The sequence below is a fragment of the Euprymna scolopes genome, chromosome 21 (genome assembly GCF_053919585.1).
Source record: "Euprymna scolopes isolate OS-2025 chromosome 21, ASM5391958v1, whole genome shotgun sequence".
Lineage (NCBI taxonomy): Eukaryota > Metazoa > Mollusca > Cephalopoda > Sepiida > Sepiolidae > Euprymna > Euprymna scolopes.
In genome coordinates this window covers 24555559-24567728 of record NC_136502.1, presented here as the reverse complement: position 1 = coordinate 24567728, position 12170 = coordinate 24555559, and the positions used below count along the sequence as shown (strand labels likewise).

Sequence of the window (12170 nt, the reverse complement as noted above, 5' to 3'; positions counted from 1 at the left end):
ATTGTAGAGATCAGAATAAATGTTACTTTTAGAAACTTTTAATGGTGAGTATAACATGAGTTTACGTCTGGGGTTTGGAGATGAAAGCAAAAGTATTAAGATATATTGATTTTTAGTCCAATTCTGTCAACACTATGTATTGAAGCAATTATATTCGATTGATTTATCCAGGTATAAAATCTATTATACTAAAACTTTATATGGCATAATCATGTTGACACACAGAATAGTCTATTATAAGCAAAATGGAATATCATTACAGGCAGTAATATTATTTATCCTATGGTTTTATAGTAAAAGAAATAAGAAGAAGAAGAAGGAGAGAGAGAGAGAAAGAGAGAGAGAATTATGGCAAGAAGAAAGAGTTTTCTTTTTATAGATTTTTTTTATTGTTTAACTGGCTTTGCAAGCTCACTTTTTCCTCATTCAAATAATTTAATTTGAGCTCAATGAGTGACTTAAGTGATCAGTAATATACAAAGGAAAAATCAATAAGTCTGTTGCTAAATTTTACTATTGTACACTAATTAATATTCATTGCAGGGAGTAACTTGTAGGTAGACACTGGATATTCTTTAAAATACAGTACTGGACATTCTTTTGTTGATATTGGAGACTGATAATGCTATGAAAATATTTATTTAAATATAGGCTGTTTGAGAATAGATCGATTTCTGATTCAGATTTGGGTTTATTCAAGAAATAGTCTGTTTGTATATTGTTATCAGTTATAATTAATGTTGTCATGGTGTGTTTTAGCCATCAGTTATTATATTCTATAAATAGAAAATAGTTTTTGCTAATTTAGAATGAAAGTATCTTTATAACTGGTTATGTAGTGTAGCAACTCCTCGTTTATGTAACATGTGCCCTTATTATTTTCCTATAAAAATTTCAGATAAATTTGTAATGTTGACATGCCTTCATCTCTACGGAATAACTCTCGCTTCCCTTATTTTGTTTTTAGTCTGCACATTCCATGAGCGATGTTTCTGACTAAGCAGGGAGAATTGCTGTTCTCTGGGTCAGAATCTATTCCATCTAACACTTATCGTTGGCAAGTTTTTGACTTTGAAGTAGTATATTTTTAGCTCCTTACATCAAATGGCGTCATGCCTTGTCTCAGGCAATTTCCATAAAAAAAATTTGATTTAAATCTTAATGTGTGACATTATTTTTTATGGTTATGCAGAGCTACAGAAAACAGGAGGAAACAGAGAAAGAAGAGATCTGCTTCCAACACAGCTCCTCTCGTCTCTTCCACTACCCAGTCGACTATCCACACATGCCCCCACTGAAATAAAGTCTACAGGTCATGGATCGGCCTCCACAGCCATCTAAGGAACCACAGATGACCAGACCCAATCTCACCGATGGGAGAACAATCATACTCGCCATGAGTGATTGTCGATGATGATGGTTATGCATCACATAGCCATTCAAGAGATTTTTTTGTATTAATAATTTACTTACAAAATGTCAAAACAACCCCACCCATTCTATTCGCTAACCTATATCTTGTGGAACTATACTTAATTATTGATACTTAAGTCAGTCAGATACGTTTAACATTGCCCATTAACGTTTACATTTAACATTGATATCGACGCACCCAATCTAGGTAAAGAAAATATGATGCCCGCGTGTACGGCGAAAGCTTTTCAGTTAAATAGCTATAGAAAGTCGGTTTATAGATAACACTAGGTAAGATACATGAAATAGTGTAGGTTGAGACTTTGGTAGTGATTAGAATGAGTGTGCTTTGACTAATTCTATGCAAATCACTACGACCAACATAAGGACATTAAGGAGAGTAAAAAGTGGATCTTGAGTATACTTTTGTCAGCCTCGTAAGTCTTGCTTTTCTTATTTTGCTCTTTAGTCCTCATATTCCATGATCGATATTTCTGACAAAGCGGGAAGAATTGCTGTTTTCTAGGTCAGAATATATTCCATCTAACACTTCTCGTTGATACGTTTTTTACTTTTAAGTATTATTTTTTAGTTCCTTACATCAAGTGGCTTCATGTGTTGTCTGGAACGATTTCCATAAAAAAAAAGGATAATTTAAACTTCATAAAGCAAACTCTTTAGCGCTTTGTGTTTGTTAATTTAACTTAATCTAATAGTAGATGTACCTTTCGGCGTTACCCGGGAATATTTATTTTCATTTGTGTCACTTTCTTTTTTTTTAATTATGCTTTTCTTTTCTTTTTCTTTTTTTTTATTATGATTTTCAAAGTTAAATTTAGTTATTACAATCTTGTTTGGTCATTAAATAATTTGAATCGCATTGTTATAAAACTAGAACTAATTTTGTAAGGATAATACATAAGGATTTGCTAAGAATTTATTTATTTATTTATTTTTTTTTTTTACACAGAGATCACCACTTATCAAGGCCCGGAAGCCACTCAGGGATAAGGGTTATTGCAAGTACATTACGTTAGTGTGGAGATTTGATGAAGTGTTTACTTAAGGGGGCGGTTCATTAGGAATTTGTTAACATTGGACTTGAATTTAAAAGACAGAAATGATTTTCTATTCAACAATTTAAATACTTTCAAACTACTTTTAAATTTTAAATGTCACGATATACTAAATTATCTTTCTACTGTTCACATGTAATGATGACGGCGTGGTCAACAATCAGTTCATTATCCACGTGATCACCCACGTGATTCAGAAGCTTCCTTTTTTTTTCCTAACCTTTTTGGCGGTAATCATTGAAAAGACAACATCACTTTTCCACTGCCTCTATTTCGTCCAGAACAATTCTGTGACATATGGTCAGGTTCCAGACTAATTCTATTAACGTGTCTCTACACATAATTGCTCAGTCTGCTTTGCAATAATCTATTTATAAAGAAACTTCCGTATTAATGGTGAATGCTCCGACAGACTCTCTCGACATAAATACCCCCGAAAACCCAACAAGCAACAAAATCCCACCCCTACACAGTAGAGATCCCTAGATATAAGAAGGCCTTCTACTTTAATAATTTCTTCCCTAGAACTGCTAGACTGTGGAACTCCCTTCCGGGTTCCTGCTTTCCCAACTGTACTAACATGCAGAAGTTCAAGTGTAATGTGAACAGACATCTTGCTGCTCAACATCCCTCCAACTTATAGCCTCGACAGTAGCCCCCTACATCGAAGTGGTACTGTGTCTTGTTTGGGGTGAAAATGGAATTTAAAAAAATGTGTGCATATTTAGTGTATTTGGAGTGCAAAACAAATTTAGTTATATCTTCATAAGTGTGGCGTTGAGCACTGACGGGGATGAATTAGACATGGCTGTTGCGGTTGTCAAGTGGACCATGACTCATGTTAACAAATAAATTTTTAAATTATGTCAGATACAGTGCAATGCTAAACTCGTTTCTTTCAGATGCCAGTAAAATTGGAGTGTCAAATATATACTAAGTCCGAATTTTATCACTTTCTGAAAAAGTTTATGCATGATAAGGCATATTAAATAATCTTCCACTAACAGCAATTAAAAAGTATCCATTGTCATGTGCTGATTTCCAATTGCTTTACTTCTTGGAATAAAAATGTTAATGATGTTAATTTTAATGATTTAGTTGTGTGAATGAATCTAAAAAAAAAAAAAAAAAGATTGTTTTGAATGCTTGTGTTTGTGGAACTAGTTTTGATATATGCAAATTTCATAAATCATGTCAAAGTTATTTTCACAAATGTAAATGAATCTAATTTATTAAACAAATTGATCAAATGTGTCAAAAAAAAAAAAAAAACTCACACAAACAAAAATCTAAACAAAGAAAAAGTTTTCTTTTTATATATCCTTGTTTGTTGAAATCTAATTTAACTTAACACTATTTTCCACTGAGACATGACTAACCAATTATTTGCTTGTTATATTGATGGCTGAAGTAATTGGGTGCCTTGTGATTGGATGAAAAAAACAACCAATTCAGGCTACATTTTTAGATTTTCATCAAACTCTACAATAGCGGGTTTTACAAACGACCTTCATCTTTTGCTCATGTGAATTCCTTGCGTCAACACGTTCTTATCTGTTCTCTCCATCCCATAAACACCAGAACACGTATGAGGTGTTCATACAACTACAGCACAGAACTGAAGGATCTATTTCTTCAACCCATCCAAAAAGACACAGGAAATATAAAACTGTTAAACGGAAATATCTTTCAGATAAGTTTTGTTTGCTAGCACCTTTCTTTTCTTTTCTTTTCTTTTCTTTTCACTCTCTGTAAATACAGTTCTTATAAGAGTTTTTTCTTTCTTCTTGTCAGCGTCACTTTATTTTTGTTATCGAATATAATTAGGAAAACCTCAATAGAAGAGCAATTAAAACACAAGGAAAATAGATCTATATGCATTTTTAATTACTATTTTTAAGCAGAGAAAGCAATATCTCTTTTTAGCCAAAACGGTTAGATCTATCAATCTTGTACAATAAAAATAAAATGAAAAGTATTTAATTTTTTGCTGGCAAAATCATAAATATTAGCCATCCAAATGATACAGATTCTCGAAATTTAATCAAATTTCAATCAATTTAGGACCTTCAATAGGCATATTAAATTCGTAAAATAATTTTTAAACCCATAACGTCTAATCTCCGATCAAAATTATTGTAACAGTATGTTTTTAAATACTTGGAAGTATTTGGAGGATAGAAATTAAATAGTCCAATATTAAAAACTAGATAATAAACTGATATTCTAACTAATACAGTATTTAAGTTTTCAAATGCAATTTTAAAAATACCGAAATCAATCAATGCGGTAAAAAAAATGTCAACAATCATGATGCATGATTTTACAACTTTGTATTAACACTCCACGAACTTTTCACTTTATGGTTCTGTGGCAGGACTGATTTTGTGATACCATTTATAAAACACGTTTGTAATTATCTAAGGTTACAGATGTGTGCGTAAATTTTGGAAGAAAAACTATATTTTTCATGAACACAGATTTTTGATGAGGGTTGCCTACCTGGAGATAGGTTTATAAAAAAAATAGCCTCATTACTTACGAGATATATTTCTTATATGACAAAAAGGAGGAAGGAGAACAAAAAAAACAAAAACAACTTTTCAATATCAGTTGAATAAACAGCATAATTTTTAAACACAAGTTAAATTCCACCCATCCACTGGAAATGAAATTCATAATCCTTTTTGTACTCTAACAATAATTGGTACAAATAAATTTTAGTCTGTCTGACTTTCCCAAATTCCAAAATGTGTTAGCATTTTCAGGTATAATTTTGAGGTGTGACATGTTACGTAAATGCTATTGGTTAATAATTATAAGACTGAAAGATATATTAATCTTATAGTCTTGTCTCAGTTCAAATTCTAATCAGTTTTTTTTTTTTTTACACGGAGGTCACGGCCCGGAAGCCACTCAGGGATAAAGGTTATTGCAAGTACAGTATCTTAGTGTGGAGATTTAATGAAGTGTTTACTTAAGGGGGCGGTTCATCAGGAATTTGTTTACATTGGACTTGAAGACATCCAGGTTGTAGTCAGGTGGGAAGCAGGCAAACGGAACAGAGTTCCACAGGCATGCAGTTCTAAGAAAGAAGCTTTATTCATGGAATCTACGTTTTGATTTAGGCACAGATAAAGAGTGGGGGAAATTTTTGACAGTGGATTCAGCTAGACGGGTGTTTTTCATAAAAGATTGGCGAGGGGGGGACGAGAGATTGGAGTTCAGACGAGCACCTGCCATGGAAATAACGATAAAACAAAGACAAGCTCGCAACGTCTCTTCTGTGGGAGAGGTTGCAGGGAAGAGAAAAGGGCATCCCCCACTAAGCCACAAAGTCTATTTTGTACTCTGTCAAGGCAGGATAGGCTGTTTTTAGCAGCTCCTGCCCAGATATGGCAGTAGGATTCTATCCTTTAATCTCCTACACTAAATTTACTTAAATAATGGTAACAATAATTCTACTGCGAGTTGTTTTTAGATAAAAATTTGTTAGAGTGAATAAGTCATCCTTACTCTCCTAATACACAGACAACACAACATCGTATACACATATTCACACTTAAATGATTGAAATAATTAAGTAGCTTTAAATTTTTTACACATGATTCTTAGGCCAATATAACCAAGAATTTATTATATATATACTAGCAGGTCACCCAGCGTTGCGTAGTCTTAAAATATGCATAAATGTTATATTTTAATTAATGCAGATTTATTATTATTATAGAGCCAGGTTTCTATTAATAATTATTCATAATGTAGCAATGATTTCAGAAGTTATGCCTTGGGTACCATCTGCTAGAATCAAAACCAAAACGTTTAGTGCTCCAGGCTTAGTCGTTATTTATCTCTCCAATGTCGTTACCACCTTATGGACAGATGAATATGAAGGGTTAAAAATTAAACGACTTTGAGCCATGAATATTTCATTTTAAGCATGTGCAAAAGAAATAGCAAGCATAATGTTTTATTCGTCTTACCCTGACAAGAGCAACTGTTTTGTTTTAAATTTTGACCCCTTAAAAACCAAATCGAAAGATTGATACCGGTCCAATTACTCTACATATCAAATTTCAAGTCTGTAGACTAAATATTTAGAGAGGAGTTTGATGGAGACTTTTCACACACACACACACACACACACACACACACACACACACACACACACACACACACACACACACACACACTGATTAGATCGCTTTATATATTTAAGATATGCTTTTATTTTTGTATTTTTTATTATTATTTTTCTATTAATATTATTGGAATTTTTCCCCATTTTCCTTGTACATTTTTGTGAATTATTCCACGGATTTCGGCTTTTTGGATTATTTTGGACCATCTTCCAATTACGTGATTTCCTTGGATCTTACTTGTGCGAATGGAATATTAAATACACTTTCTTGGATTTGCATTTTTGGATTTTACCATCATTGGATACTTTAGCTTTCACCTGATTATCCATTCACTTGAATACCTACTAGACATTGTCCTCGAGTGTCTAAGGTCTCTCTGTACAGGGGTTTGTCAGAACAATCTGGCATGAGGATACTTTTTCCATAGAAGTAAACCCTGACCAAATATTCAAAATCACATAGTATTCGCAGCCCAAATAAGATCTGCTCACTACGGCAACTCCACAGCTTTTCTGAGGAATGGTGCACCTTCTCCAAGTGATATTACCTCAAGTAATAGCACGAAGCTGGATACTCCACCAGACTAGATAAATTCTTGTCCTGGATTCCAGTAAGACCAAGAGACCAACATGAAAGATATACTACAATGTATAAAAATGGTTAATTGGGGAGAGGAAAATTATGTTCTCAATTCTTTACTAACTCAGTGCTTGAGAGATAAAGAACTTAAATGGAACATTCGAATATCTATGTATCTCATATAGAGTTCAAGTGTTAGCCCCAGGTCGTGGGCCCCTTGATTTCTGAGAACTTCGACTGAAGTAAAATAAAAAGAGTGAAATCACCTTTTTTTTCACCCTATTCCCTCTGCTTCCCTTTTTGTTATCAAGTAAGATCTTTGACTTACTTGCAGTTTCATCAAATACTTTTGTATGCAAAATCCGATCCCGCATTTTGCTAATTTCCTACCCTCTGATGAGAAGGAAAGTATTTCTTCGAAACTCTGCGGATTAAGGACTATCCACTTATTAAGTGTTTCCTTTTCAGATTAAATATGTTTTTAACTCTTTTTCAAAGTATTATTTTAACATGTTTTATTCACTATTTGCTCTTATTATAAGCTCTATCTCCTACTTGGTTTTATCGAGCTTTTACATCTGGTTGAGATTACTTTATAAATATTATTTCTTTAATATTTATAATATACTTTAGTTTTACCATTTTGGATCATTTTGGTAAATTTAATTGTAATTTTTACATGTACTGTTCTCATTTTTTATGTTCTTCTCCTCATGTTTCGAGTTTGATGTGAGAATTCCTGAGTTTGAGAAGATCCAGCTGAAGAAAGTTAGGGGTTGCATCGACCGAATGCAAGAAAAACATCCAAGATGAGAACATTGATTCAAATGATGCAAATAATATGGATGATTTATTAGCCTTTATAGTTGTTAAGTAGTGAGAGGTTCTGAGAGATACGAAAATTTTAGATTTGTAGAATAAGATTGTGTGAGGTTAGAGAATGGCTACTTTTGACATTTTTTTTTTTTTACATAGGCATCACCACTTATCAAGGCCCAGAGGGCACTTGAGGATAAGTATTTAGTAGTTTTGTCAATTTTGGCGAATGACAGTAGCCCTGGTATGTGGATGTGGGTATCTTGACGTCCCATAACTGCTTCAATAAAGAGATAATTATGTTAAGACTAGGGCTATAACAACAGAATAGTCTTTTCATTGTTTTTTGACTCTCGAGTATATATCCGACACAGTTAGACACAGTTAATCAACTGAGAACTGCACCACTCTATATAAAAGCATATAAGATATCAATGGATACACACTCGAGAGTCAAAACAATGAAAATAATATTCTGTTGTCTTAGCCCTAGTTATAGCTACTTTTGAAATAGTAATTTTGTCAATTTTGGTGAATGACAGTAGCCTTGTTATGTAGATGCAGGTATCTTAATGTCGCATAACTGCTTCGATAAATAATGATAATAATGTTAGGACGTAGGAAATTGTGAAACAAATCACAAATCAGCTGGTGATGATGATTTAGTGAATAAATCAATATTATGAAGACGTTATTCATGGTCACAAAACCAGTTTATCAATTCTATCTAATAAACAGAATATGAAATCGAAGATCGAGATGCAGACCCAGCAAACATAAGGAGTCCAGACAAAGCTGCAATCATGCGAGAATTGTATCCGGATTGAAGAAAGAGAAAAAAAAAAGGTGAAAGAAAGAGCCTGATGATGTACCATCAGCATCATTACATATCAATTAGTTGAAAGTGATGCATATTGAGTTTTGAATTCAAACTCTTATATACATTAGATAAATAATTACAAATAAAATAAAAATAAATAAAAATTTACCCTATATATATTTAGTCCAGGTACACATTAAACCTTAATTGATATATCTGCATTCACACTATATCATATTTAATGAAATCTCTTTATTTACATGCGTGTTGAGTGATACTTGGTTCATCTCCTTTGACCGAACGAACAAAGTGTTTTTCTTAGGCTGAATTTTTCAGAATGAAAGTCCCATAAAAACTGAAGTGATGTTTCTTTAGATATGTCAGAACAGCTTAACTAAAGGTTTGCCCAGAGGACGTTTTTTTGGCTCGTGATCAATAGGAATCAAATTTACAATCGATTAACTTAGAGACCAGCCAGCTAAGCAAGCAACACCACAACAAATAATTGCAAACATAAAAAACGGCAATATATCAGAACTATTATGTACAAGCTGTGTATACGTGTCTACATTTTTTTTTCTCGTTTTCAGTTCACTTTTTGTTTTTTTCTTCTTTATTCATTTTTAGTAATTCTTGTTTACATTCTCATCTTGGAGGTTATTTTCAGAACATTTCGGCCAATGTAGCCCCTGACCTTGTTTGAATGCATCTTTTCGAATTTGGTAAACTATGCAAAATTTCGAATTGAAACCTTCCTTTAATCCACGAAAGTTTATTGTTTTCGTTTCATCAGCTAGGACCGAGAAAAAGTGATAAGCAATTTTAATTATTTCATTATTATCTATTGTGATCGAACCTGCGATTCCCAGAGGACTGTCATTTAGAACTGATTGTTATACAACGCCTTTATCCGTTACAATATGGATCTAAATAATACAGATTATCAATCCTCATCTAAAACATTGCTCCACCCCACCTCCAAAAAAAAGAAAAAAAAATAGTTGTTGTATGGTAAGTGAAGTTTGAAAGAAAAAATAAGATAAACCAATAAAGATGTATCTATGTGGAGGAGTGATGGGGTTTAGTAGTTAGTTACATCTTTCTTTTTTTTATCTCGCTTGGTAGTTATTCTTCTGTCAACTCTCTGCTAGCTTAGCAAAAACCATTTGCACTAATCGTCTATTCTCTTAGGTTTTATACCTTCTCTCTTCCTTCCCATGATTTCTCTTTTTCCTAATCTGCTTCAGTCTCTGAACATCATTATAGATCATCATAAGACAGGCAGCAGCACTCTTTCTACAAGATAGTAAAACCCCATTTTCTGTTTGCTTGTATTAATTCAAACCACAATAAATATGTCATCACGATAAGAATATCATCACAATAAGGATGTTAAAATGTAAAGTGCCTGAATTGGCAATTTTGACTCCATTGTTGTCAAAACAGGTTGAAATCGTAGACACCAAAAAATGTTTCTTTCAAATTCTCCAAATAAGAAATGCTAAAGAAAATCCATGATGACTTTGTTATATTTCCTAATCGCAACAGACGCAGTTGAATCATTTACAATATTAATATTTCAAAAAAGTATGGAGAGAGCATGGTTCATCAAAAAAAGTAGTATGTCAGTTTGATTGAAAAGAATGCGAATCATATCTCTCAGATGAGAGGGGAGAAAGCAAAGGGAAGTAACAGGCTTGGTTTATTAATTCTTTCAGCATATGAACCCCTATTTATTACCGAAATACAACTGTCAACGATTTACCTAGAGCACAAAGGTTGTACCCTTTTTAATGGTATTATTGTATAATCCTTGAACCTTTATTATTCCTGATATTCATAAATGACGTCCCTGATAAAATAGTCTCTTAGATGGGTATATTTGCTGACGACACCACACTCTATAACAGACATGAACACATAGGAAAACGAATGAACACATATTCAAGGCAATGGCGGAGTTTGTAGTGGAATGAAGTAAAAAATGGGTAGTAACATTCAATGCTGCCAAGACTAAGCTAGTTTCCTTTAATAATTACAAGAAACTTTCTCAACCACCAATAGCTAAGGCTAAAGACACATTACCTGAAAGTACTTCATTCAAACTCCTCAGCTTAACGTTCATAGGGAGCATGAGTTGGAACAGATACATCGAGAGCATTTCCAAGGCTGTTGCGAAGAAGGTGGATTCTCTCTACCGTGCTAGAAAGTTACTTACGTCTGAAAGTATCCTGTACTGTATATTCTACAAGGCCACAATTGGGCTGGTGCATCTGCTACTAGTCTCTCACTCCTGGACAGAGTTCAAAAGAGAGTCGCTAACCTGATAGTTCCTGAACTGTCATCTAAGCTTCAACCTCTGTCCAACAAACTGTTGTATCCTTCTGCCTGTTTTACAAGTATTTTAATGGTAGGTGCTCCAATGAACTACAAGTCCATGTAACCTCTCGACATAAAACCCCCTGACAAGCAGCAAAGTCCGACCCCTACACAGAGATCTCTAGATATAAGAAAATCGTTTACTCTAATAGTTTCTTGCCCAGAACTGCTTGACTTTGGAATTTCCTTCCGGGTTCCTGCTTCCCAACTGTACTGACATGCAGAAGTTCAAGTGTAATGTGAATAGACATCTTGCTGCTCAACTCCATACAGAATATCCCTGCAACTTATGTCCCTGATAGTAGCCCCCTACATCAAAGTGGCACTGTGCCTTGTTTGGGGTTAAAATGTAGTAAAAAAAAAAATTAAACACAATATGTCTAATACAGTTTTAATACTTCATTGCAGATTTCATAGTCTTTGATAGCATCGACTATGATAATTATACACCACCAGTGGTAAAAGAGGTTGAGACAAAAAATAATAGAAATATGTAGAACTGTCTTTTTCCTTAATTTGTGACAAAAAATAAAAAAAAAAATTTTTAAATTAAAAGTTCAATTTTTAGTTTAATACTTTATTTCCTAACTTTTCCTACAAAAATGGCGTTTGCCATCACAGAGATGAGTTCGTCTGCTTCTCTCCTAGATTGGTAAACTCTTCCTTGTTTTGGGTGAGCGCTTTTGTTTGTTTATCCACTTTCACTTATGCCAATCTCCCCCGACTTAAAATAAAAAAAAAAAACTCATCTAGCTCCAACCGCTGTAAAGAATTTTTTTCTCTGTATGCCTAAAATTAAACAAAACTTCCATGAACAAAGTTTCTTTCAAAGAGCTTCCAATTCTCTTACTTGAATACAACATGGTTACTTTTAAGTCGAATATTAATGAATTCTGGTTTAACCACTCACTGTGTCACCACGTTCTCCCTTGCTTAACAACAATT

General features: G+C 33.4%; 1 long non-coding RNA gene across 1 annotated transcript in view; it reads left to right on the top strand.

Moving 5' to 3' along the window:
• The first annotated feature begins 1700 nt into the window (after nt 1-1700).
• Nucleotides 1701-12170, top strand: part of LOC145242060 (uncharacterized) — a 315387-nt gene continuing 304917 nt past the window's right edge. The window contains exon 1 of the long non-coding RNA XR_013862649.1: nt 1701-1850. This is a non-coding gene — a long non-coding RNA (uncharacterized LOC145242060). The remainder of the gene's footprint in view (nt 1851-12170) is intronic.